The sequence below is a fragment of the Triturus cristatus genome, chromosome 5_1, assembly GCF_964204655.1.
Source record: "Triturus cristatus chromosome 5_1, aTriCri1.1, whole genome shotgun sequence".
In the NCBI taxonomy this organism is placed as follows: Eukaryota; Metazoa; Chordata; class Amphibia; order Caudata; family Salamandridae; genus Triturus; species Triturus cristatus.
The window spans coordinates 224,969,324-224,996,087 of NC_140587.1; positions in this window are offsets into that span (position 1 = coordinate 224,969,324).

The window sequence follows — 26,764 nt, forward strand, 5'->3', positions numbered from 1 at the left end:
TTGCACATACGGGTGTAATCACATATATATATTTTGTAAAGACTATATAAATGTTTTATATTCTTTGTTTACATTAGTTTTATATTATTAACTCCATCATAGTCTAATATTGAAAGTAGTGTCTTGACCCCTATTCTAAACTGCAGGTCGGGTAATGGCGGGGAAGGGCAAACGCATGGGGGGGGCCGGGACCGTTACCGGCACCCTAGACCAGTTTATAACGCGTGCTGTTTCAGTCTTAGAGCACGAAATCGCCATAACTGAGCGGCGACTCTCCACTGAACCAGCACTGACAAGACGTTCATCTATTGGGCCTCTAGCATTAGCTAAATCCCCTTTTAGACCAGTCGGGCTTGAGGTGGATAATCCCTCTCAGCTCGAGGACCTTGAGGCAAGTCCTATTATGGATCATAATAGTATAAGGACTTTTGAGGTCTCCGGTGAGGTCGTTCCTGTAGACGAAGATCCTACAAGACCCGATGTAATATACCCCCAGACACGGGCTAGTAAGAAATCTAAAAGCACGTCTAATCCCAAAAGGAAAAGAGCTGAGGATACCCAAGGTGGGAGGCAGCCGAAACTTCCTAAAAAGATTGCCAATCCTAATAATGTCTCCTGCACTTCATCTGTGAGGGACTGCGAAACTAATGGCGTGGGTAAAAAGAACTCCCTTGACCAACTACAATCTGATGAGCTGATCATCCAAATTGAACAGATGGTACGTTCACTATTACTCCCCTTGGTCGAGAGAGTTAAATTAATCAATACAAAGGTTGAACGTCTCGAGCAGAAGATGCTTGATAACTTCTGCTCTTTAAAAAATGTGATCCAACTTGCTGCACAAGAGAGAGTTAATTCTAACTCTAACCAAACAGTTATGCCAGCACCCACAACAAATATCACAACTATCCCTGTTGTTGATCCCGTTGTAACCATTCGAGATAGGTCAGGGACTGACCCACTTATTGCTCCGGCTAATATTAGCCATACCAAGCTACGGACAAGTTTCACTAGAAGTAAACATGGGGGTAACGACACCACAGAGAATCTTAATAAGGCAAATAGGGGTACGAAGGCAGGACTCAGCAGTACTATTCATACTGATCCTGCGAAAACTCTAAATGCTCACATTCATCTTCCCCCGGCTTCTTTTCCTTACGTAGCAGTATTAACTGGCGTTCCGGAATTAAAAGACGGCAAGTCTGAATCTTACATTGAACTTAAAAATAAAGTGACCTTCTGGCTAAATAAAAACAGACCTATTCATGCTGGTTTGAATGGGAAGATCCTATTTGCCAGAAGGGTCTGTTGGGTCGGAACAAGACCAAAAGATGTCGAGGGTGATTCTATTGTTGTAAATTTTCAAGACAGACGCATAGTGCGATCCATTTGTGATGATTCATTCTTTGGGGGCCAGCCGGGGATAGGGGTGCGTGACCTGGGTTATTTTTATCCTGCCATCCACCATGCTGAAAGATTTTTCCATCATTGGGGAGCACCGAGAACGCTGCCTGAGACCATCATTCCCCATCTCGATCATCATAATCCCAATTACAATCTAGTCTATTTTGGTTGACCAGAATTCCAGTCGTTAAGGGAAGTCATGGTGGAAAGAGTGGTTTCTGTGGATAAAGGGACTGAAGTTGAGTTCCCCTTACCCGGGACGGTGTTTAGCCAAAATATTGAGTTTAAAATTTCGACCTACAATAATATCGTGTTTTTAATATCGTAGGTACAGAATATCGAAGTCAAGAATATCGATGGACAGAATATCGATCCCAAGGTAAGTAATATCGAAGTTAATAATATCGAAGTAATTAATATCGATGTAAGTAATATCGTAAGCAAAAATTTCGATGTCAATAATATCGATATTTATTTAGTGTAATGTAATTTAATATGTATTTTATTTGTATGTTAAACATTATTGTAATGTATTTTAATACATTTAAAAATAAATGTTTAGAGATTAATAATTATTTTAAATTTAATTCAGCGTTTTAGTATCAGAGCGGGTTGTGGGTTTATAGGGGAATAGGGTGGGAAGTAATTTAATTATAATTAATGAATTAATATGTATTGTTTAATTGGTATTTATGATTAATTAATTGGTAATTAATTAGGAATTGGTAATTAATTATATTAATTGATTAATTAATTGGTAATTAATTATTAATAGTAAAATTAATTTATCAATTGGTTAATTATATACATTATAATTAGTTTGATATTAATATTTATTTATTGTTATTGTTAATTAATTAATTGTTAATTAGTAATTAATTTGTGATTGAATTTTATTAAGTGATTAATTGATAATTAAATTAATTATGTGAATGTTTATGTGTAGTGGGTTGTGGGTTTATAGGGGAATAGGGTGGGAAGTAATTTAATTATAATTAATGAATTAATATGTATTGTTCAATTGGTATTTAGGATTAATTAATATGTAATTAATTAATAATTGGTAATTAATTATATTAATTGATTAATTAATTGTTAAATAATTATTAATTGTAAAAATATTTTATGAATTGGTAATTATATACATTATAATTAGTTTATTATTAATATCTATTTATTGTTATTGTTAATTAATTAATTGTTAATTAGTAATTAATTGGTGATTTAATTTTATTAAGTGATTAATTGATAATTAAATTAATTATGTGAATTTTTATGTGTAGTGGGTTGTGGGTTTATAGGGGAATAGGGTGGGATGTAATTAAAATAAAATAAATAATGATATTTTTTATTTATTTGTAATTATTATTAATTAATTGTTATTAGTTAAATATAGTAAATATAAATAATTTATAATTGTATTTTATTTGTTGTTATTGCTAATTAATGTGTTACTGTTGCACTCTTTGGAGTTGGAATAGTAATTTTTACCCCTACGCTATCCAACCTTTTCTCTACTGTTGCACTGTCTGGAGTGGGAAGAGTCATTTTTACCCTTACGCTATCCAACACTTTCCCTACTATTGCATTCTCTGGAGTGGGAATAGTAAATTTTACCCTTACGCTATCCAACACTTTCCCTACTATTGCACTCTCTGGAGTTGGAATAGTAATTTTTACCCCTACGCTATCCAATGTTTTCCCTACTGTTGCACTCTTTGGAGTTGGAATAGTTATTTTTACCCCTACGCTATCCAACGTTTTCTCTACTGTTGCACTGTCTGGAGTAGGAATAGTAATTTTTACCCTTACGCTATCCAACACTTTCCCTACTATTGCACTCTCTGGAGTGGGAATAGTAAATTTTACCCTTACGCTTTCCAACACTTTCCCTACTATTGCACCCTCTGGAGTAGGAATAGTAATTTTTACCCCTACGCTATCCAACGTTTTCCCTACTGTTGCACTCTTTTGAGTTGGAATAGTTATTTGTACCCCTACGCTATCCAACGTTTTCCCTACTGTTGCACTGTCTGGAGTGGGAATAGTAATTTTTACCCTTACGCTATCCAACACTTTCCCTACTATTGCACTCTCTGGAGTTGGAATAGTAAATTTTACCCCTACGCTATCCAACGCTTTCCCTACTGTTGCACTCTTTGGAGTTGGAATAGTAATTTTTACCCCTACGCTATCCAATGTTTTCCCTACTGTTGCACTCTCGGGAGTTGGAATAGTTATTTTTACCCCTACGCTATCCAACATTTTCCTTACTGTTGTTTTTGTTGAAGTTGGACTAGTAGTTTTATTGTGTCTGATATTTAATATGTTTTGTAATATTTTAGCTATTGTAATATATAATTAATATTAAAAATTATTCAAATGAAAATATATTGATTATTTGCTATATGTAATTATTTAATATTTATTAATGTTATTGTTTCATGTGTATACATGTATTGGTAATTAAAATAAATATTTAATAATTTATATGTTACAGACATTATTATTAAAAGTAATTATTAAGTAAGTGTATATATTATATATTATATATATATGTTTAATTAAAGTTTTATTTAATTATAGATATTTATTATAAATTTTACATATTATAAAATATATTTAATTATGTTTCTTTGATTTATAAGTATTATTCGGTTTATTTTACATATATTTTTAAAGTAAAAAAAAACCGATATTTTTGAATTACGATATTTTTGACATCGATATTAAATTATCGATATTTTTGTACTTACCATGTTGTAGATAGGATGTCGATATTCTTGACCACGATATTTTTGTTGCGATATTTTTGTAGGTCGAATTTTTGTCTTTCGAAATTATGTCATACAACCACCCGGGACGCCAAATCTAGCTAGGCACTCCCCCTTACAAATGCATTTTAGAGCATTCAAATCATCACAATGAAAGCCCTAATATTACCTGTCAGATTAACTTGCCGGGAACAGGGATGGGTTCAATGATTTCGTGGAATGTGGCCGGTCTGAAGACAAAAATGGACTCGCCAGAGTGGGTTCAATTTATTGGTAATTTCGATGTTTGTCTCCTCCAGGAGACTTGGGTGCCGATTACGATCCGGTAAAAAATTTCCCCGTGCGACTCGTATCCGGTCTTTTTACCGTACGAATCGTACAAGTGCCGTACGAACTGGCAATCACGATTCGCATGGTAAAAAGTCCATACGAACCGCATTGGGAATCATTCCCCACACGTCCTCGGGTCGGAAAATGTGTCCGACACGTCCTCGTACGATTTACCGTACAAATGTGAAAGGTGAAGTCCGACCGAGGAATCACGATCCATCCCGTGCGTCCGAGGTTACAACCGTATGGAAAAAACACCGTCCGCACCGAACTCCCATAGCAACCATGGAGACGTGCCCGCATACGCGCCGACCCCCCCCCAGCCCCCGTACGTATGCGCCGACCCCCCCCAGCCCCCGTATGTACGCGCCGACCCCCCCAGCCCCCGTACATATGCGCCGACCCCCCCCAGCCCCCGTACGTACGCGCCAAACCCCCCTGTATGTACACCTGTGTACGTTCGAGTCGAACCCCCCCGTGTACGTTCGAGTCGAACCCCCCCGTGTACGTTCAAGTCGTACCCCCCGTGTACGTTCGAGTCGAACCCCCCCGTGTACGTTCGAGTCGTACCCCCGTGTACGTTCGAGTCGAACCCCCCGTGTACGTTCGAGTCGAACCCCCCCGTGTACGTTCGAGTCGAACCCCCCCGTGTACGTTCGAGTCGAACCCCCCGTGTATGTACACCCGTGTACGTTCGAGTCGTACCCCCACCCGTGTATGTACGGTGTGTACCCCCAGCGCTAAGCGCTACGCGTAGCGCTGGGGGTATGCACCGTACATACACGGGTGGGGGTACGACTCGAACGTACACGGGTGTACATACACGGGGGGTTCGACTCGAACGTACACGGGGGGGTTCGACTCGAACGTACACGGGGGGGTTCGACTAGAATGTACACGGGGGGTTCGAATCGAACGTACACGGGGGGGTTCGACTCGAACGTACATGGGGGGGGTTCGACTCGAACGTACACGGGTGTACATACACGGGGGGTTCGACTCGAACGTACATGGGGGGGTTCGACTCGAACGTACACGGGGGGGGTTCGACTCGAACGTACATGGGGGGGTTCGACACGTACACGGGTGTACATACACGGGGGTTCGGCGCGTACGTACGGGGGCTGGGGGGTGTCGGCGCATACGTACGGGGGCGGGGGGGGTACGGTGCGTACCGGGCCACCTACTCTGGTCGATTCGCGCCGTACTTTGCTTTTCCGGCACTTTTTGGGTGCCGTGAAAATATTGCCGTCCGGACTGCTGTCGGTTCGAATCGTAATTCCTGGGTCGTGAAACGCTGCCTGAAAGCGTCCCGACGTCACGTCGCAGCATTCCCGGATCACATTCGTATGTATATTTTCGTCGGTCGGTGTTTTTTACGATTCGTACGGAAATGGTGTTTCCGTGCGAATCGTAATTCCATGTTTGTAAAGTTTTACGACCGGGTACGAGTCGGACGGGGAAAACGCTTCGACCGACGGTTCGTACCCAGTTTTTACCGGATCGTAATCGGCACCTTGGTCCTTTGAGCCTCAGTTTCTCCCGGGTTTCTTAAATTTCCACGTTCCCGCATCTAAGGGTCCCAAAGGCCGTCCTATGGGCGGCTTAACAATATGGGTTCGTCAAGAACTATTCTTGGTGGCCAATGAAATCAACACAGGGTCTCCTGACATTCAATTAGTCAGATTATCCCTGGGCCCTGTGGGTGACGTGGATATTTATAATTTGTACCTAAGAGGGACCAATGGGACTAAGTCTAGGACCCTGGTTACATTGGATTCCCTCATTGCTCAGCACTCATGTGAGAGGGGAGTGCTTGCTGCGGGGGATCTGAATGTAACCTTTGAACCACTTTTAAACTCAGATTCTTGTTGGGGACTTGACCCTGAGGAAGATCAGCAATGGGGTATTCCTGGTCTCGACATGGACCCAATAAAACGCTGGTCCGAGGCCTCAGTACAGGTTAATGCCCTCTGCTATGAAAGAGGTTTGAGGGCTTTGAATGGAAGAACCCCAGGGGACAAGGAAGGGGCTAATACTTTTGACAATGGCCGTCACAGGAGTAGAATTGACTATGTCCTTTGTAGCACGAGGTTATGGCAATTTGTAAAAGATATGGTAGTTGAACCCAGACCAGAAAGTGACCATAACCCGCTATGCGTAACGCATTGCTGGTGGAAAAATGGCAATGCTAAAGTAGAGGAGCCGATACCTATGCCACCTGAAGTATTTCCATCTAACGACATGCGTAGGCTTAAGTGGAGTGTGGTTAAGTCCAATGAAATGGCAATTAATAGCATTGATATTCTGCTGTCTAAAGTTGTACTGGAGTTTGAAAGTTGTAGGCACACTGACTCTGGTATCTTGCCAATCACTGGTCTCCACGAAACATTTTTTGAGGGATTACGCCAGTTTTTTCTCAAACCATCTAGGAAAGGTAATCGACTCCCCTTAAAGCGCTTACGATGGTACGATAATGATTGCAAAAGTGCCAGAACTAACCTTATCACATCCCTCTCTAGTGGTAGTATTGATTACGTGAGGGAAGCCCGCAAACTATATAAGAAATGTATAGGTCTGGCAAAAAAGAACTGGGACGAGCTATACTGGTCTGACCTAAAGAATGCTAGTGATGCTAGGGACACACGATTATTCTGGAATATTATTAAGTGTGGCAGGGGAGGGTTACCTGATAGACCCTTAAACTATGTTTCACAAGAAGATTGGGTAAATTATTTCAGACCCCAATATGCATGTGACCCCCAGATAAACCCCGTTGGGAGATATCACCTGCTTTATTCTCAAGTGGACCTTTTAGTACCAAAGATACCCTATTGGCTTTGGGATCTGTAGCAGCTGGTCGAGCTCCAGGACTTGATGGGATTCCATCTGATCTCTTTCTTCATAACAAAAAGTCCTGGAGCAAATACATTACCCTATTGGCAAATGCCATTGCTGTTGGCGCTCCAGTTCCTAAATCGTGGGGGGGGGGCTGTCATAATCCCCGTGTTTAAGAAGGGTGACAGAACCCTCCCTGGGAATTACAGACCAATTAGCCTAATTGATACAATTCAGAAGGTTATAGGGAGGATGATACTGAACCAGTTGCTAATGTGGGCTGATGATAACATGATTTTGTCTCCCTTCCAAGCTGGTTTTCGCAAGGCAACCAGCACATTGGACCAGGTCTTTTGTTTTGTGCAACTCCACTGGAAAGTAGTCACTCTGGGGAAAGGCAGTCTCTATGTAGCCTTTGTGGACCTAAGAGCTGCCTTTGACCTTGTCCCTCGCCATCGGTTGTGGGTAGTCCTCGAAAAACTCGGGCTCCCAGTAGAAATTTTGACCTTGATAAAGAGGCTCCATGAGTCTAATTTTGCTAAAATCCAGTGGGGAGGAGTGGGCGAAATTACCCCAGAGTTCCCGGTCGAACGGGGTGTGCGGCAAGGCTGCACCATGGCTCCTACCCTCTTTTCCCTATATATTAACGGGATAGCCCAATCTATGCTTAGCGCCATTACTGATGCCCCAAAGCTTGCTGGAGTTATTACTCCAATATTAATGTTTGCGGATGATACGCTAATCGTATCAAAAACCCCAAGTGGCTTGCAGAGAGCTCTATTAGTTTTTGAGGATTTCTGCCTTGGTCATGGTTTGGAGGTAAACGTGGCCAAGACAAAACTTATGGCCTTCAACCCGCATCCAAGCTCTCGAGGGAGAAAGTTCTTTTTGGATGGGCAACCAATAGAAATGGTCTCCAATTTTGTTTATCTGGGCATACACATAACCAGTAGTAATAAATGGGATAAGCATATAGAGGTAGCCGCCCTGAAGCTTAGGCAAATCTCGGGAACATTAATTAGAGAGCATAAAAAATCCTTCACTAAACCTGTAAAACCTGTGCTCCAAGTTTATGAGGCAAAGGCCCTGGGTTCAGCTTTGTATGGGGCAGAACTATGGGGGTTCAATCGGCTGGTTTCTTTAACTTTAGCCGAAAATTCATTCCTTCGTAGTATAACAGGCCTCCCCCAGAGTTCCCCTATGGTTCCTGTAAGGTATGAGCTTGGTAGGAAGGCCATTGCAGATATTGCTAGACTTCGTCCAGTTTTATACTGGCGAAGGCTCTGGACTACTCCCGAGCTCTCTCTGTATGCCAAAGGGCTTATGGACGTCATAGATTTAGACGTTTTTCATAAGATTGAATGGTTGAGGCAGCTCGGCCAGACCTTGACAGCTATGGGCATGGTGAGTTTATGGAGTGATCCAGCAACCACACAGTTTCCCACTAAGAAAACTATAAAAGCTATTTATTGGGAACGAGTCGATCACCAGGTGTGGAGCCGAGCAAACCCCAATGGGATGGCTGGTCGCTATTTAGAGGCGAAGACCACGCCTGTTCTTGAACAATATTGGGACTTGATTATGAAACCCAGAGACAGGAAGCTCTACTTTCAGCTTAGAGCAGGTTCTTTACCACTCAAGTCCCTTTCAGGCAGGTGGTCTAGTCCTCGTGAGGAAATTTGCCCGGCCTGTGGGTTACAGGCGGAATCTACTGCCCACTTCCTGTTTGTTTGCCCAGCACTAGTTATTCCTAGACGAGTGTGGTTGTCACCATTATGTAGAAATTTGGGCACCAGGAGCAGTGCCGTTGCTCTAAGAATTTTATGCACCAGCACTTCCCCAACTATTTCTATACCAATAGCCACATTTTTGGGCTGGGCGTGGACTCTAAGGGCGAAAGCCTGTGTCAAACACCAGAAAACTCCCCTCCATATAACTCAAATTGTTGTCACTTAGTGTGAAATTTCATTTATCGATTCCCTATTACACTGTAGTTGATGGGGGTTCATTAATCATGTATTGTTAAATTTTATTGTTATTCTGACTAGTTTAATGCTTTTTTAAACTTTTTAACCTATTTATTGACGACTTAAAAATCGTTTTAATGTATTTTATATGTAACGTTTGGATTTATGTTTATGTTTGTGTCTTTTATGATTTTTTTTAAATCGAATAAAGACTAATGATAATGATAATGAGACCACCAGCTCAGGCAGCAGCTCAGCTCCAACTGCCAGAGCCCCAGTCCAGAAACAAGAACATTCTGTTGTCATGTAATGAAACATGGAATGTAGTGACACATCCCAGCAACAGAATGGAAAAAAAGCAAGGCAGGGATGTAGAGGAAAAGGAAAGGAGAGGGATAAGTAGATTAGGCCACAACACATTTCTTTATAGTAACAAAAAAATCTACTCTGACCTACTCTTTCTAGGGTTTTATTCCTGGAATGTAGTGCATCATGGTGGGGGAAAATAGTCAAGCTACACCTTTTCACGCTTTAAAAAAAATCTAAATGCGCTCTTGGTAACAAAGACAGGTAAGATTTTACAGCATGAGAAGGAGGAAGGGCGAACAGCTCAGAGACATACCTACTAAGTGGGGCCTGGTGTCATCTCCTGCTCTGGCACTCTAATTAGGCTGCCTTATGAGACGTACAATTTCGGCACTATGGTGCAGGGGTAAATGTGGCTTTCTAGTTTAGGATTTATACTCTTGAAAATACTAGATGAAATCAGAAATATCCCATGTTATGAAAACGTTCTTGAGCACACCAGTAACTAGTAGAAATCAAACATTTCCCCTTGTTAACACCTACTTCAAATGCAAAGTCCGATCTGGCTATCCTAGTAGGCTCCAAAAGAAATGAGGCTTGCACTAATCTGCCCAAGTAAACCAGCAGTCATGCTCCTGTGACACAAAACACTTGTTTGCACTAAGAAAATAGCACGTTTCCAACACAAAATAACTTTTGCTCTGAAAAGTAAATGGCAATGTAATATTTTGCCTCAAATTGATTGACTTTGCAGCTGAGCAAAACCTTAATAAACCTGGGTTTATGATGCAATTCCTCATTTTCTGTCTCTGCTATGGATGGCCATGTTCTTCCTTCAGCAATGCTGAACTAATTCCTACACATGGCTTCAACTGTTTCTATGCCGCTCATTTTAGCACCATGTTTAATATGTTACCTCAGATTTAGTCTCACCTCTTTCTTCCGAGGTTATTCCCATAGTCAATATTTTATTTTCCTTTCCACATTACTCAAATAAATACATTCTATTTTTACATCATCGCTACATTTGCACCTACAATCAATGGACTCCACAAAAGCCCCTGTAATCCTTGTATGTCACGTACTGCAACACTTAATTGTAAACACTGTCTGCTCACCATTAATAGCTGATCCTCTCTGTCTCTTGTTTTTATGCACCTCGGACTTATGTACACCCCATCTATTTAACGCCCTCATTTAAATCCTCCCACTCACATACGTAAATAGGACCCCATGGTGATTTCAGCCAGAGTGTTGTGTAATACCGCTACAAATATATATATTCAACTGTCTCTACTTTGACCATTAAGGCAATATTGTGTTTACGAACCAATGAAACCTCTTTAGCTCCTTTGTATACTTTTGTAATCTTATAAATGTGTGTAGCCAGTGATATATAAAAACAGAACAGACGAATACATAAAAAATTAATGTGCATCTTGATGAAAATATTTTTGTCCGTTTTGCATTTTTTGTTTACATAAAAAAAAATGCCGAACTTCCACTGATCAAAGCTTTGCCTCAACAGATACCTTCCCGCACATCCGTTGTATTCTGGCAGCTATTTGTCAGGGGGCGCCCATGATATTTTGTCACTTTAAAGAGGCAGACTCTCTCTGATCTAGACTAGTCACTCTCCCCAGGTGTGCATATCAGTTAATCCTACAGTGGGTGGTATCAAGCTTTGATCCTAAAGAGGCTAGAGGAGGGTGGCCATGGGTGGTATTAGGAGTGACAGGGGCCACTTTTGTTTGCTACAATTAACACGTGTACCACAAAACTACCATCTGAGAGGGGGGCACATCTTGATGTCCTCATCTAAGTTTCACGTCCTTCTTTAAGGTGGATCTGTAATTAGGCAGGATCCTTGGTTTCAAATTCACTTTTCCCGTCTACTTTGTATTTTATATTTACTGGATGCAAATTATTGCATCATAAAACTGCATACAAAATTACCTCCCTTATAGCTACATTAATTGTCTCAAGGTGTAGCTCTGACATCCAAACAAATGCTAACAGAGTAGAGTCCCTGGTAATTTGACATCTGGCAAGTCTTAAATGGTTTCCACAGTAGCTAGTTCCTGACATTGAAGACCTGCTGAACTGCTAATATGACAATTCCAGTTAGATCTAACACCTTTTGTAACTGGATTTTTGTGCATAATGTCGTCTGTTTGGTTTTAACTGGTATTTTTATTTGTGCACTAGAATTTCTTTCTTGCTGTGTATTCGATAGAATGAAACTAGATCCTGAAAACTGCAATTCCAATGGTCTTTCCAGATGTTCAAGAGAAGGATCCTGCAGTTTTCTCTCTCAGTGCAGTTCCCCTCTTTTGATTGCTCAATTTACTCAGTCATGCAGTTCCCACATATAGAATTCGCATGTTGCCATGGTAAATACTCAAAATTGCAGAGATACAAACACCCAAATGGAAGAACAACCACTGAGCCTTGGAAAATGATTAAATTAAAAGAATAAAAAGATGAAGAATTTCGGGAACTAGATTACACACTGTTGGAGGGAGACAGGGCTCAACCTTATTTAAGCTGTGACTTATCTACAACAACTTTAAGATAGTTCCTGAAATAACAGCAGGTTCCTGTGAGGAATCCAGAGCTTTGCCATGTTAGGTTGCCTGAAGGGAACATGCTTCCCTCAAAGAAAATCCATCAAAATCAAATTTAACATTAAGAAATAAACAACATAAAATGCCCATATCAATTCATTTAATAACATATTTCATGATTACAATAGCAAAAAAGAGACACTTCTGTTTAAGGGATCATAAGCTATCCATGCAGTATTCCAATGTTGTATTTGAATAGTTGTAAGACTTTAGGCACAGCAGTGACTTGGTTGTCCTCTTCAAATACAGACATCAGTGGTCAGTAGTGTATTCGGTTTTAGCAATGCTACTACTCCACCTACCTCCCCCAGTGAATAGTCTTCAAAAAGTCACGTTTTGGGGAAAATTCTTTCTGTCTATTAAAGTCTTACTAACTTACAATTTCCATCTGAAAGCACTTAATACGGTCTTTAGAACTTGAAGCAATAGTTCTGTTTCTAATGTTCTGATGCTTCAAGAGTCCTCACCTTTCATGGAATACACTTTCGACCACAGCTTACAGTTGCAATGCTAAAGTAGAGGAGCCGATACCTATGCCACCTGAAGTATTTCCCTCTAACGACATGCGTAGGCTTAAGTGGAGTGTGGTTAAGTCCAATGAAATGGCAATTAATAGCATTGATATTCTGCTGTCTAAAGTTGTACTGGAGTTTGAAAGTTGTAGGCACACTGACTCTGGTATCTTGCCAATCACTGGTCTCCACGAAACATTTTTTGAGGGATTACGCCAGTTTTTTCTCAAACCATCTAGGAAAGGTAATCGACTCCCCTTAAAGCGCTTACGATGGTACGATAATGATTGCAAAAGTGCCAGAACTAATCTTATCACATCCCTCTCTAGTGGTAGTATTGATTACGTGAGGGAAGCCCGCAAACTATATAAGAAATGTATAGGTCTGGCAAAAAAGAACTGGGACGAGCTATACTGGTCTGACCTAAAGAATGCTAGTGATGCTAGGGACACACGATTATTCTGGAATATTATTAAGTGTGGCAGGGGAGGGTTACCTGATAGACCCTTAAACTATGTTTCACAAGAAGATTGGGTAAATTATTTCAGACCCCAATATGCATGTGACCCCCAGATAAACCCCGTTGGGAGATATCACCTGCTTTATTCTCAAGTGGACCTTTTAGTACCAAAGATACCCTATTGGCTTTGGGATCTGTAGCAGCTGGTCGAGCTCCAGGACTTGATGGGATTCCATCTGATCTCTTTCTTCATAACAAAAAGTCCTGGAGCAAATACATTACCCTATTGGCAAATGCCATTGCTGTTGGCGCTCCAGTTCCTAAATCGTGGGGGGGGGGCTGTCATAATCCCCGTGTTTAAGAAGGGTGACAGAACCCTCCCTGGGAATTACAGACCAATTAGCCTAATTGATACAATTCAGAAGGTTATAGGGAGGATGATACTGAACCAGTTGCTAATGTGGGCTGATGATAACATGATTTTGTCTCCCTTCCAAGCTGGTTTTCGCAAGGCAACCAGCACATTGGACCAGGTCTTTTGTTTTGTGCAACTCCACTGGAAAGTAGTCACTCTGGGGAAAGGCAGTCTCTATGTAGCCTTTGTGGACCTAAGAGCTGCCTTTGACCTTGTCCCTCGCCATCGGTTGTGGGTAGTCCTCGAAAAACTCGGGCTCCCAGTAGAAATTTTGACCTTGATAAAGAGGCTCCATGAGTCTAATTTTGCTAAAATCCAGTGGGGAGGAGTGGGCGAAATTACCCCAGAGTTCCCGGTCGAACGGGGTGTGCGGCAAGGCTGCACCATGGCTCCTACCCTCTTTTCCCTATATATTAACGGGATAGCCCAATCTATGCTTAGCGCCATTACTGATGCCCCAAAGCTTGCTGGAGTTATTACTCCAATATTAATGTTTGCGGATGATACGCTAATCGTATCAAAAACCCCAAGTGGCTTGCAGAGAGCTCTATTAGTTTTTGAGGATTTCTGCCTTGGTCATGGTTTGGAGGTAAACGTGGCCAAGACAAAACTTATGGCCTTCAACCCGCATCCAAGCTCTCGAGGGAGAAAGTTCTTTTTGGATGGGCAACCAATAGAAATGGTCTCCAATTTTGTTTATCTGGGCATACACATAACCAGTAGTAATAAATGGGATAAGCATATAGAGGTAGCCGCCCTGAAGCTTAGGCAAATCTCGGGAACATTAATTAGAGAGCATAAAAAATCCTTCACTAAACCTGTAAAACCTGTGCTCCAAGTTTATGAGGCAAAGGCCCTGGGTTCAGCTTTGTATGGGGCAGAACTATGGGGGTTCAATCGGCTGGTTTCTTTAACTTTAGCCGAAAATTCATTCCTTCGTAGTATAACAGGCCTCCCCCAGAGTTCCCCTATGGTTCCTGTAAGGTATGAGCTTGGTAGGAAGGCCATTGCAGATATTGCTAGACTTCGTCCAGTTTTATACTGGCGAAGGCTCTGGACTACTCCCGAGCTCTCTCTGTATGCCAAAGGGCTTATGGACGTCATAGATTTAGACGTTTTTCATAAGATTGAATGGTTGAGGCAGCTCGGCCAGACCTTGACAGCTATGGGCATGGTGAGTTTATGGAGTGATCCAGCAACCACACAGTTTCCCACTAAGAAAACTATAAAAGCTATTTATTGGGAACGAGTCGATCACCAGGTGTGGAGCCGAGCAAACCCCAATGGGATGGCTGGTCGCTATTTAGAGGCGAAGACCACGCCTGTTCTTGAACAATATTGGGACTTGATTATGAAACCCAGAGACAGGAAGCTCTACTTTCAGCTTAGAGCAGGTTCTTTACCACTCAAGTCCCTTTCAGGCAGGTGGTCTAGTCCTCGTGAGGAAATTTGCCCGGCCTGTGGGTTACAGGCGGAATCTACTGCCCACTTCCTGTTTGTTTGCCCAGCACTAGTTATTCCTAGACGAGTGTGGTTGTCACCATTATGTAGAAATTTGGGCACCAGGAGCAGTGCCGTTGCTCTAAGAATTTTATGCACCAGCACTTCCCCAACTATTTCTATACCAATAGCCACATTTTTGGGCTGGGCGTGGACTCTAAGGGCGAAAGCCTGTGTCAAACACCAGAAAACTCCCCTCCATATAACTCAAATTGTTGTCACTTAGTGTGAAATTTCATTTATCGATTCCCTATTACACTGTAGTTGATGGGGGTTCATTAATCATGTATTGTTAAATTTTATTGTTATTCTGACTAGTTTAATGCTTTTTTAAACTTTTTAACCTATTTATTGACGACTTAAAAATCGTTTTAATGTATTTTATATGTAACGTTTGGATTTATGTTTATGTTTGTGTCTTTTATGATTTTTTTTAAATCGAATAAAGACTAATGATAATGATAATGAGACCACCAGCTCAGGCAGCAGCTCAGCTCCAACTGCCAGAGCCCCAGTCCAGAAACAAGAACATTCTGTTGTCATGTAATGAAACATGGAATGTAGTGACACATCCCAGCAACAGAATGGAAAAAAAGCAAGGCAGGGATGTAGAGGAAAAGGAAAGGAGAGGGATAAGTAGATTAGGCCACAACACATTTCTTTATAGTAACAAAAAAATCTACTCTGACCTACTCTTTCTAGGGTTTTATTCCTGGAATGTAGTGCATCATGGTGGGGGAAAATAGTCAAGCTACACCTTTTCACGCTTTAAAAAAAATCTAAATGCGCTCTTGGTAACAAAGACAGGTAAGATTTTACAGCATGAGAAGGAGGAAGGGCGAACAGCTCAGAGACATACCTACTAAGTGGGGCCTGGTGTCATCTCCTGCTCTGGCACTCTAATTAGGCTGCCTTATGAGACGTACAATTTCGGCACTATGGTGCAGGGGTAAATGTGGCTTTCTAGTTTAGGATTTATACTCTTGAAAATACTAGATGAAATCAGAAATATCCCATGTTATGAAAACGTTCTTGAGCACACCAGTAACTAGTAGAAATCAAACATTTCCCCTTGTTAACACCTACTTCAAATGCAAAGTCCGATCTGGCTATCCTAGTAGGCTCCAAAAGAAATGAGGCTTGCACTAATCTGCCCAAGTAAACCAGCAGTCATGCTCCTGTGACACAAAACACTTGTTTGCACTAAGAAAATAGCACGTTTCCAACACAAAATAACTTTTGCTCTGAAAAGTAAATGGCAATGTAATATTTTGCCTCAAATTGATTGACTTTGCAGCTGAGCAAAACCTTAATAAACCTGGGTTTATGATGCAATTCCTCATTTTCTGTCTCTGCTATGGATGGCCATGTTCTTCCTTCAGCAATGCTGAACTAATTCCTACACATGGCTTCAACTGTTTCTATGCCGCTCATTTTAGCACCATGTTTAATATGTTACCTCAGATTTAGTCTCACCTCTTTCTTCCGAGGTTATTCCCATAGTCAATATTTTATTTTCCTTTCCACATTACTCAAATAAATACATTCTATTTTTACATCATCGCTACATTTGCACCTACAATCAATGGACTCCACAAAAGCCCCTGTAATCCTTGTATGTCACGTACTGCAACACTTAATTGTAAACACTGTCTGCTCACCATTAATAGCTGATCCTCTCTGTCTCTTGTTTTTATGCACCTCGGACTTATGTACACCCCATCTATTTAACGCCCTCATTTAAATCCTCCCACTCACATACGTAAATAGGACCCCATGGTGATTTCAGCCAGAGTGTTGTGTAATACCGCTACAAATATATATATTCAACTGTCTCTACTTTGACCATTAAGGCAATATTGTGTTTACGAACCAATGAAACCTCTTTAGCTCCTTTGTATACTTTTGTAATCTTATAAATGTGTGTAGCCAGTGATATATAAAAACAGAACAGACGAATACATAAAAAATTAATGTGCATCTTGATGAAAATATTTTTGTCCGTTTTGCATTTTTTGTTTACATAAAAAAAAATGCCGAACTTCCACTGATCAAAGCTTTGCCTCAACAGATACCTTCCCGCACATCCGTTGTATTCTGGCAGCTATTTGTCAGGGGGCGCCCATGATATTTTGTCACTTTAAAGAGGCAGACTCTCTCTGATCTAGACTAGTCACTCTCCCCAGGTGTGCATATCAGTTAATCCTACAGTGGGTGGTATCAAGCTTTGATCCTAAAGAGGCTAGAGGAGGGTGGCCATGGGTGGTATTAGGAGTGACAGGGGCCACTTTTGTTTGCTACAATTAACACGTGTACCACAAAACTACCATCTGAGAGGGGGGCACATCTTGATGTCCTCATCTAAGTTTCACGTCCTTCTTTAAGGTGGATCTGTAATTAGGCAGGATCCTTGGTTTCAAATTCACTTTTCCCGTCTACTTTGTATTTTATATTTACTGGATGCAAATTATTGCATCATAAAACTGCATACAAAATTACCTCCCTTATAGCTACATTAATTGTCTCAAGGTGTAGCTCTGACATCCAAACAAATGCTAACAGAGTAGAGTCCCTGGTAATTTGACATCTGGCAAGTCTTAAATGGTTTCCACAGTAGCTAGTTCCTGACATTGAAGACCTGCTGAACTGCTAATATGACAATTCCAGTTAGATCTAACACCTTTTGTAACTGGATTTTTGTGCATAATGTCGTCTGTTTGGTTTTAACTGGTATTTTTATTTGTGCACTAGAATTTCTTTCTTGCTGTGTATTCGATAGAATGAAACTAGATCCTGAAAACTGCAATTCCAATGGTCTTTCCAGATGTTCAAGAGAAGGATCCTGCAGTTTTCTCTCTCAGTGCAGTTCCCCTCTTTTGATTGCTCAATTTACTCAGTCATGCAGTTCCCACATATAGAATTCGCATGTTGCCATGGTAAATACTCAAAATTGCAGAGATACAAACACCCAAATGGAAGAACAACCACTGAGCCTTGGAAAATGATTAAATTAAAAGAATAAAAAGATGAAGAATTTCGGGAACTAGATTACACACTGTTGGAGGGAGACAGGGCTCAACCTTATTTAAGCTGTGACTTATCTACAACAACTTTAAGATAGTTCCTGAAATAACAGCAGGTTCCTGTGAGGAATCCGGAGCTTTGCCATGTTAGGTTGCCTGAAGGGAACATGCTTCCCTCAAAGAAAATCCATCAAAATCAAATTTAACATTAAGAAATAAACAACATAAAATGCCCATATCAATTCATTTAATAACATATTTCATGATTACAATAGCAAAAAAGAGACACTTCTGTTTAAGGGATCATAAGCTATCCATGCAGTATTCCAATGTTGTATTTGAATAGTTGTAAGACTTTAGGCACAGCAGTGACTTGGTTGTCCTCTTCAAATACAGACATCAGTGGTCAGTAGTGTATTCGGTTTTAGCAATGCTACTACTCCACCTACCTCCCCCAGTGAATAGTCTTCAAAAAGTCACGTTTTGGGGAAAATTCTTTCTGTCTATTAAAGTCTTACTAACTTACAATTTCCATCTGAAAGCACTTAATACGGTCTTTAGAACTTGAAGCAATAGTTCTGTTTCTAATGTTCTGATGCTTCAAGAGTCCTCACCTTTCATGGAATACACTTTCGACCACAGCTTACAGTTTCTAGCAGGAGAAAGATTTCATAAACACTTCCTTCATGATCACAGCCAAATGTTCAATTACTGGGTGTGCTCCAGGACTTTCCAGGTCATATAGCGCATTCTGTACCTTGGGGGTCACTCATTTTTCCAGCTCTATGAAAGGGAGTCCAGAGACATAGGCATGCCTAGGTAATTCCTGGGCCCCTAATTATCACTGAGGTGCAAGGGGCAGCTCTATATTTCCAGAGAATAACTCTTTGAAGAAGAGATTAAAGGGGGAGTTGAAGTCAGTAACGCCATACTCCTCGCCAGGTAGCTCAATATTTCTTCCACACTGGCCCCCTATTTCTTCCCCTGTTCCAGCAATATCCTGAATCTATTTGATGAGAGTCTGGCTTTACAGTAGTTACTCAGTAGTGATTGGTGAACTCCCCTAAATCTATAAATGTAAAATTCCTATGCTGACCCCACTGAGATGTTACGTCCCTTTCTGCAATTTGTAGGAAAACAATCTCAGGAAGAATATTTTTTTGATTTTTTTAGAATGCTGCATGAAAGGTTCAGCCATGTTTTCCTGCCAGTGGTGTGTAATCCAACTTCCAAGTTGGCCATTTTAATCATTTGCAGCATACTTCTGATGAAAGAGAACAACATCCCAGCTTGTCATTTCTTTGCTGTATCCAGCAAGGCGGAATGTACCATACTGTCTCTGGGACCACTGGTATCAAATGAGTTTACTGCAGTGTTACTCACCTTAAGCGGAGGTGTGACCTGCCATAGACCCCCGACAGTCAGCTGTAGATGCCCACAAGGCACACAAAACCACTAGGGTCTCATCACAGTCTTTTCCTAATAAAAGCACCCTGTGACATAGGTCCGGGGAAAGGGAGCCAACAACCTCAGACAGAGGCCACAATGTCAGGCATTGTCATCCTCCCATTATGGAGGCTGAAGACAGTCTCAGCTCCCGGCTCAGGTTCCCCCAACACCCCTCAGACACCACACGCTGTGGAGCGCAAGCGAGCACAGGTCCCCTGGTTGCTAACACAGGTCCCTCGGACTCTGCAAGCTTCCAAAAACTCCTTGAACTCCACACGTCCCGGCCTAACAGATGGACGCTGATCTTGCACACACTCCTCTGGCACAGCGAGATGATGGTATATATCAGGACGGTTCATGTCCCAACCACGAGCACTTCCACCTGTCTCCACCGCACCTAGGGGCATATTCACAAGGAGCTATCCCCGAATTAACGGCACTTTATCGCAGCCAAAGTTGTGATAAATTTACCTCCCCATTCACAAGCTGGTGTAAACAGCCCACAGCACCAGTTAACCCATGATAGCAGCCGCAAAAAACATCGCCACAGAGGACTCGCGCAACTATCGCTAATGAGATGCAGAGTGGGCGTTCCTGTGCCAAAAGCCGCGACAACATGACACCACAACATTCTCAACGACCAGCCACATCGACGATAAAAACACAAAACAGGCGATAAGGCGCGTTAGCACCAGGAAATCTACACCTGCTCTGACCTGGTGTAAAGTCAGACAGCAGCCTGCTCCACAAAAGGGAGACCAGCCCAGGGCCATATCGGAAGGGCAACAGATGCCCTTGAGCCACACATCATGCGGCCCGGACACCCAGAACACCCACCGACACCACCCCAGTACCCCAACCCACCCCCGGAACACCCCGCCCCCCAGACCACCACAGATGCAGCGCAAAGACAGCAGACCCCCAGGAAACGTACCAGCCGCTCAGACCCATCATCTGAAAATGTCACCGTCTACCACAGGCTGAAAGGGACAACCATCCTATGCATCCTGACCATCATCACCTAACAGGCCTACGGCACCAACACAGCGGACAACCAACATACCACTCCACACCAAGCTGCTGGCTTGATTTGATTTGATTTGATTTGTCTATTTATAAAGCGCACAAATGCCCGTAGGTGTCTTGGCGCTAAGAATTGTCCGGTTCCGGTGTAGGTCTGACATTAGTGTATTTTATGCGGTGAAAAGCCAAGTCTTGATTTTCTTTCTGAATATCTCTAGAGTTTGGCTGTTTTTTACATCAAACGGTAGTAAGTTCCACGTCCGTGCTGAGTGAACGAGGAAACTTCTTCCTCCCCAGTTTGATCGTTTAAACTTGGGTATTGCTATCAGTTTCTTTTGACCGGATCTGAGAAGCCTTGAAGGTTCGTAATGTTTCAGGTATGTTTTCAGGAAGTGGGGGCCTTTACCCTGCAGTGCCTTGTAGGTTAGACACAGTGATTTGAACTTGACTCTTTTGGCCACAGGTAGCCAATGGAGAGACTCTAGTTTGTGGCTAATAGGCTGGAACTTTGGAATTTCCAGTATCAGTCGTGCCGCTGCATTCTGGAGTCGTTGCATTTTTTCTATAATTTTTATTCTGGCTCCCGCATATAATGCGTTACCGTAGTCCAGTCGAGACAGTGCAAGGGCTGTCACTACCGTTCTACGTGTGTCTTGAGGCAAGTATGGCAGTATTTTTCTTATCATTTTTAATATCAGCCAGAAAGACGAAGCTAGTTTGTTTACTTGGGCTTCGTAAGTTAATTTGGTATCTATCATAAATCCCAAGTTTTTGGCTTTCTCTGAGGGTTCTGGTCTGGTTCCCAGTTCAGGAGACCACCACTCTGGGGACCAAATATCAGCATTGCCTCCTAGAATCAATACCTCACTCTTTTCTCCGTTGAGTTTGAGGCAATTTTGTTGCATCCATTGACTAACTTTTAGCATACATAGTTGGAATTTTTTGGCTGTTACTTTATTGTCTTTGCCTATGGAGATGACAATCTGTGTATCGTCGGCATAGGATATAGGTGTAAAGCCATTTTCTCTTATTACTTCAGCAAGGGGGGCAACATATAAGTTAAAAAGTGTTGGGCTCAATGAAGAGCCCTGTGGGACACCACAAGGTACTTTAAAGGAGTCTGACTTTGCTTCTCCTAATTCAACTGTGAATTTTCTGTGCTTGAGATAGGATAAGATGAGACTGCACGCATGGTCGCTAGCTCCGACTTCTCTAATGCGTTTTATTAGTATCTCGTGGCTGACCGTGTCGAAGGCCGCCGAGAGATCCAATAGCACCAAGGCGGCCTTTTCCCCCTTGTCTAGTATACTTCTAAGTTCCTCGGTGGCCGTGAGAAGGGCCGTTTCCGTTCCATGCCCTTCACGGAAACCAAATTGCGAGTGGTCGAGCCAATTATTGTCCAGTAAGTACCTTGAGAACTGTTTGTTCAGCAATTTCTCCAGCACTTTTGCGGCGAAAGGAATCCTAGCTATGGGTCTGTAATTGCTATGTACTTCGCTGTCCAGATGCGGTTTTTTCAATAATGGCCTGATTGAAATGGTTTTCCAATCATTTGGAAATATGCCGGTGTTCAGAATTACTTAATACAATTTTTGAAGTGCTGGTCCTATTTGTTCTGAGCATATTTGCCATATCTTCGGTGGACATGGGTCTGAGGGACTGCCTGAGTTGGTTGTTGTTATTTCCTTGATGATTTGTTCCACTGTAGGTAAGGACCAGAAAAATGATAGGGTGCCGCTAGGTTGGTTATCTAGTTTTGAGTTGTTTGTAGGGGTTTGGGTTATTTGGTCTGTCTGATTGTTTTTAAATAGTTCATATACTGAGGACACTTTGTTTACGAAGAAATTGCCTAAAGTATTGCAGAAGTCGGATGAAATATCCTCTGGATTATTATTTTCGATTTTGGCAAGTTTCTTGACTACTGCGAACAAATCTTTGCTCGAATTCTTGGATTCATTTATTTTGTGTACAAAGAATTTGCTTTTTTCTGCGATTATCATATTTTTATATGTGGCCAGTTCATTTTTATAGTCTACCTTTAATTTGGAGTCATATTGCGATCTCCACTTTTTCTCTGCTCTTCTGCAGGTCTGTTTTTGTGTTTTTAAGGCTTCCGAGTACCAGGGTTGTGAAGGTGACTTCCTTTTGAAAGACGCTCTTTTCTGTGGTACGGAATTCTGAGTGGCTGTTTTTAACCAATCATTAAATTGCGTGCATGCTATATTGCTGTCACTTTCTAGCGTTGGAAATGAGGAGTTCATTGCCTCTATTACTATTTGAGGGTCTATTTTTGACCAATCTGGATAAGTGACTTTCTTGGGAATTTTAGTTGGTTTCCCCAAGTCCTCCATAGTCTCTAGCTGAAAGGATACTAATTTATGATCTGTCCATGTGATCGGGTGGACTTCAATCTTTGTTAATTTTTGGCAGGATGTAAAGATACCGTCAAGTGTATGTCCTGCTACATGTGTATCTAAATGGACTTTTTGTTCTAGATCAAAATTAGCCATTGCCTGTTTAAAGGTGTTGATTCTGGGGTCTGTGGTTTTCTCCAAATGCAAATTGAAGTCTCCCAATATTGTATAGTCCTGGTTCATAACACAAGATTCAAGGAAGGGACTTAATAATTCAATCAGCGGTTTTCTGGCATTTGGTGGTCTATAGATTAGTAGCCCATTGAAAGTATATTTGTTTGTGGCCGTGATTTGAAATGTCATGGTTTCGCAGTCGGAGTGGCTACCTTTTTCAGAGCTCTTGATCCTGAGGCTTTCTTTAGCTATAATCGCTAACCCTCCTCCCCGTTTCATTTTTCTATCAACTCTATAAAGTGAGTATTTTTCAGGTATTGCTAATGAGAGGTCGGCGTCGGATGCTTCATCCGCCCATGTTTCTGTTACGAACAATACATCGACTTCTTGGTTTTCGATCAGATAGGCGATGTGGGTATTGTGTTTTATCATTGATCTGGCGTTTATTAGCCCTGCCTTGATAATACACTTTTTAGTATTCTCTATATTGTTTTTTGTGGCAATCTTATTTGTGTTATTTACTGTGGTAAAATCGAATTTAAGAGGGCAGCATGGACATTGCTTACCTTCTAAATGCAGATCTATTGGTGGGCAGGTTGCGGAGCATCTTAACGACAAGATTTCTTGTGCAGTGTATTTCCTATGGATGATTTCTTTATCCTTTTGGGCAGGGGGTATGGCCCTGGGCTCTGTCCTGGCTCGGACGGGCGCAGACGGGCTTGACTTAGGCTCGACTTCGGCGCGATGCCGGCGCGCCCGCTGCGCTCGCCCGCTGCGCGTCCGGAAAGGGCACATTGATAGAGGGCGGAGAGGCGTGGCCTTACGAGTGGGCGTGTCTGCGGTATCGGGCGCGCGAGGCGTCAGCGCGTTCCCTCCCTGCAGCAACGCTTGGGACAACTGAGCTGCGTTTCCCGCCTTCCCAGCAGCTAGCAGGTCAGTGGGTGCTCAGGGTGCAAGTGCTTGTATAAAATTACAACAAATTACAAAGTTTTTTAAAATACGCTAAAAACAGACCTCCCGGCTTCCGCCTCAGGAGTATTGCAGTTTGTGGCGCGCTTGTCAGTCAGCGCGACTATATGGCGGGGAAAAAGGGGGCGTGGTCTCAAGTAGGCGTGGCCTTGCGAGTGGGCGTGTCTGCGGTATCGGGCACGCGAGGCGTCAGCGCGTTCCCTCCCTGCAGCAACGCTTGGGACAACTGAGCTGCGTTTCCCGCCTTCCCAGCAGCTAGCAGGTCAGTGGGTGCTCAGGGTGCAAGTGCTTGTATAAAATTACAACAAATTACAAAGTTTTTTAAAATACGCTAAAAACAGACCTCCCGGCTTCCGCCTCAGGAGTATTGCTTGGCTGCACCTGTTGGCCCCCGGCCCCCCCAACCAACACCCGCCAGAGTTGGAGGAGTCTCACAGCCAGCCACATCCAAGTCCCCCACACCTGTCCTGGACATCACCATCACCCTGGTACCACAGTCCCCATACGTCCAACACAGTGCGCAGGTCACAAAGGAAACCAAGCAAGGACCATACGCCCTAGCAGGATGCACGCACGTGTTGGAGGCAAACCACTGCACCCATGTCCTACCTGTGCCCCCTGGTGACACAGCACACAATCATCGCAATAGAAAGCACTCAAACCACCCCAATGTGCAAGCAACAACAGAACACTGTGGAACCTCCAACAATGTCTCCTTCAAATACACAGCCAGTGTGCATGATTCCTTCATCCTCCGACCGTCCATCATCAACCAGCGTACCCAGGATGGCAACAAGGGAAATGCACAGCCCCTTGGCAAGTTCTAAATGAACACCCCACTCAACTCAACTCCACAACCATGCAAATCACAACTCTGGCAATGCACACGTCCCAAAATCACAATCAACATGCACAACAACATGACCACCCACCAGACACGACAGAACAACTCACAATGGTTACCTGGCCAAGACGTGAACATGAGCCATCAACGGCATGGCACCCCAGCCACACAACAGCCGAATGTGGGGAGAGGTGGCAACCAGGCATGTGTGAAGGATGCAGTAGTACCATGATTGGGAAAGTACACAATGCCAAGAGTGGCGGAGATGTGCTGGACAGACCGCAGTATGCAGAACACACCCATATCCATGGCTACATACACCTCTGATGTATGCTGTGTAGTGGACAGTGGACACAACCATGTCACCACAGCCAGTGGGGGACATCGCGGAAAACTTGCCTGTTACGCCCCCCACCAGAGTGGGATGGCCCGGTGTATGCCATGCCAGCGTAGGGGTGTGAATAAAAAACACGTAGTCCTGGGCGTGGTCCTCTTCCGGAACACCCAATTTCTCGACCAGGGCGGTGCCTCTCACCCCACCATGAGGCCCACGCTGTCCTCTTGAGTGGAGTTGCTTGCGACACTGTGCGCCTGCCAGACCCCGGCACGCTGGACCACGAACCCGTCAGGCCCGCCCCTGCACAGCCAGGCCTCACTGATCACTTGCCATCACCGGCGTGTGTCAAGAGGGCCCACCACGTGCCGCGACCTTGGCCTCCTCAGACCATCACGGCCTCAACGACACTGTCCCGCTTTACTCCTTTTTCATTGACGTACTCTACTGCCTCCTCAGGGCTAATCTTCGGCCCATTAGGTCCCATATGTGAAACTGTGTACTGAGCCATGAATGGCAGTGACCCCCAATCCGGGCCAGCGGCAACAGCACCAGGCCCCACCCGATCAGTGAGGCATAGTTCCATATGGGCTACTTGCGACACGTGGTGCCACTAACCCTGTTCAACGCCAGCCTTCGACACGTGGTGCCACTAACCCTGTTCAATGCCAGCCTGCGACACGTGGTGCCACTAACCCTGTTCAACGCCAGCCAGCGATACGTGGATGAGGGACCAGGACCTAGGCGCAAATCACGAATGGCAGAGTCCACACCATTGGTTGCACGGAGAGGAGTAAGAGGAAGATGCGGCTCAGTCTGGACGAAACCCGGGTCACATATATGGAGGTGTCTGAACACGTAGTGCCACTGAACCTGAACTACGCAGGCCGGTGGGGCCATCCAACCTATGCCAGCGACACTCGGTGAATGGCCCGTGTTGACCGCTGCCTCAGGCCTACACTACGGTCAGGTAGGTCACACATTTGGAACTGAGTCTTGATTACACCATGGCAGTGAACACCATTTAAGGCATAGGACAAGTCACTATACTCACTTCGATGTGGTGCCAACAAGTCTGTGCATGGCATCGCAACCACACATGTCTGTGGGCCTACGCGGACTACTGCCCTCGGCCTACGCTGCACATGAGTGGGTCACAGATTTGGAACTGAACATCAGTTATTCAATGGCAGAATACATGTCATCGCACGCATGGAGAGGCATAAGCGGATGATGCGTTGCAGTCCGGAGGGAACAAGATCATCGTTACGAAGGTGATCGAACACTACCGACAACTTCCCTTGTGTCACTAACTATGTGCCTCGCCAGCCAACGACACGTGGCTGTGGGCCACCGCTGACCGCTGCTTCCGGCCTACACTGAGGTCCAGTAGGTCACAGACTCTTCATTTTGCAATGGCTGAGTTCGTATCAGCGAACCGGCATCATCGCAGACAGCATC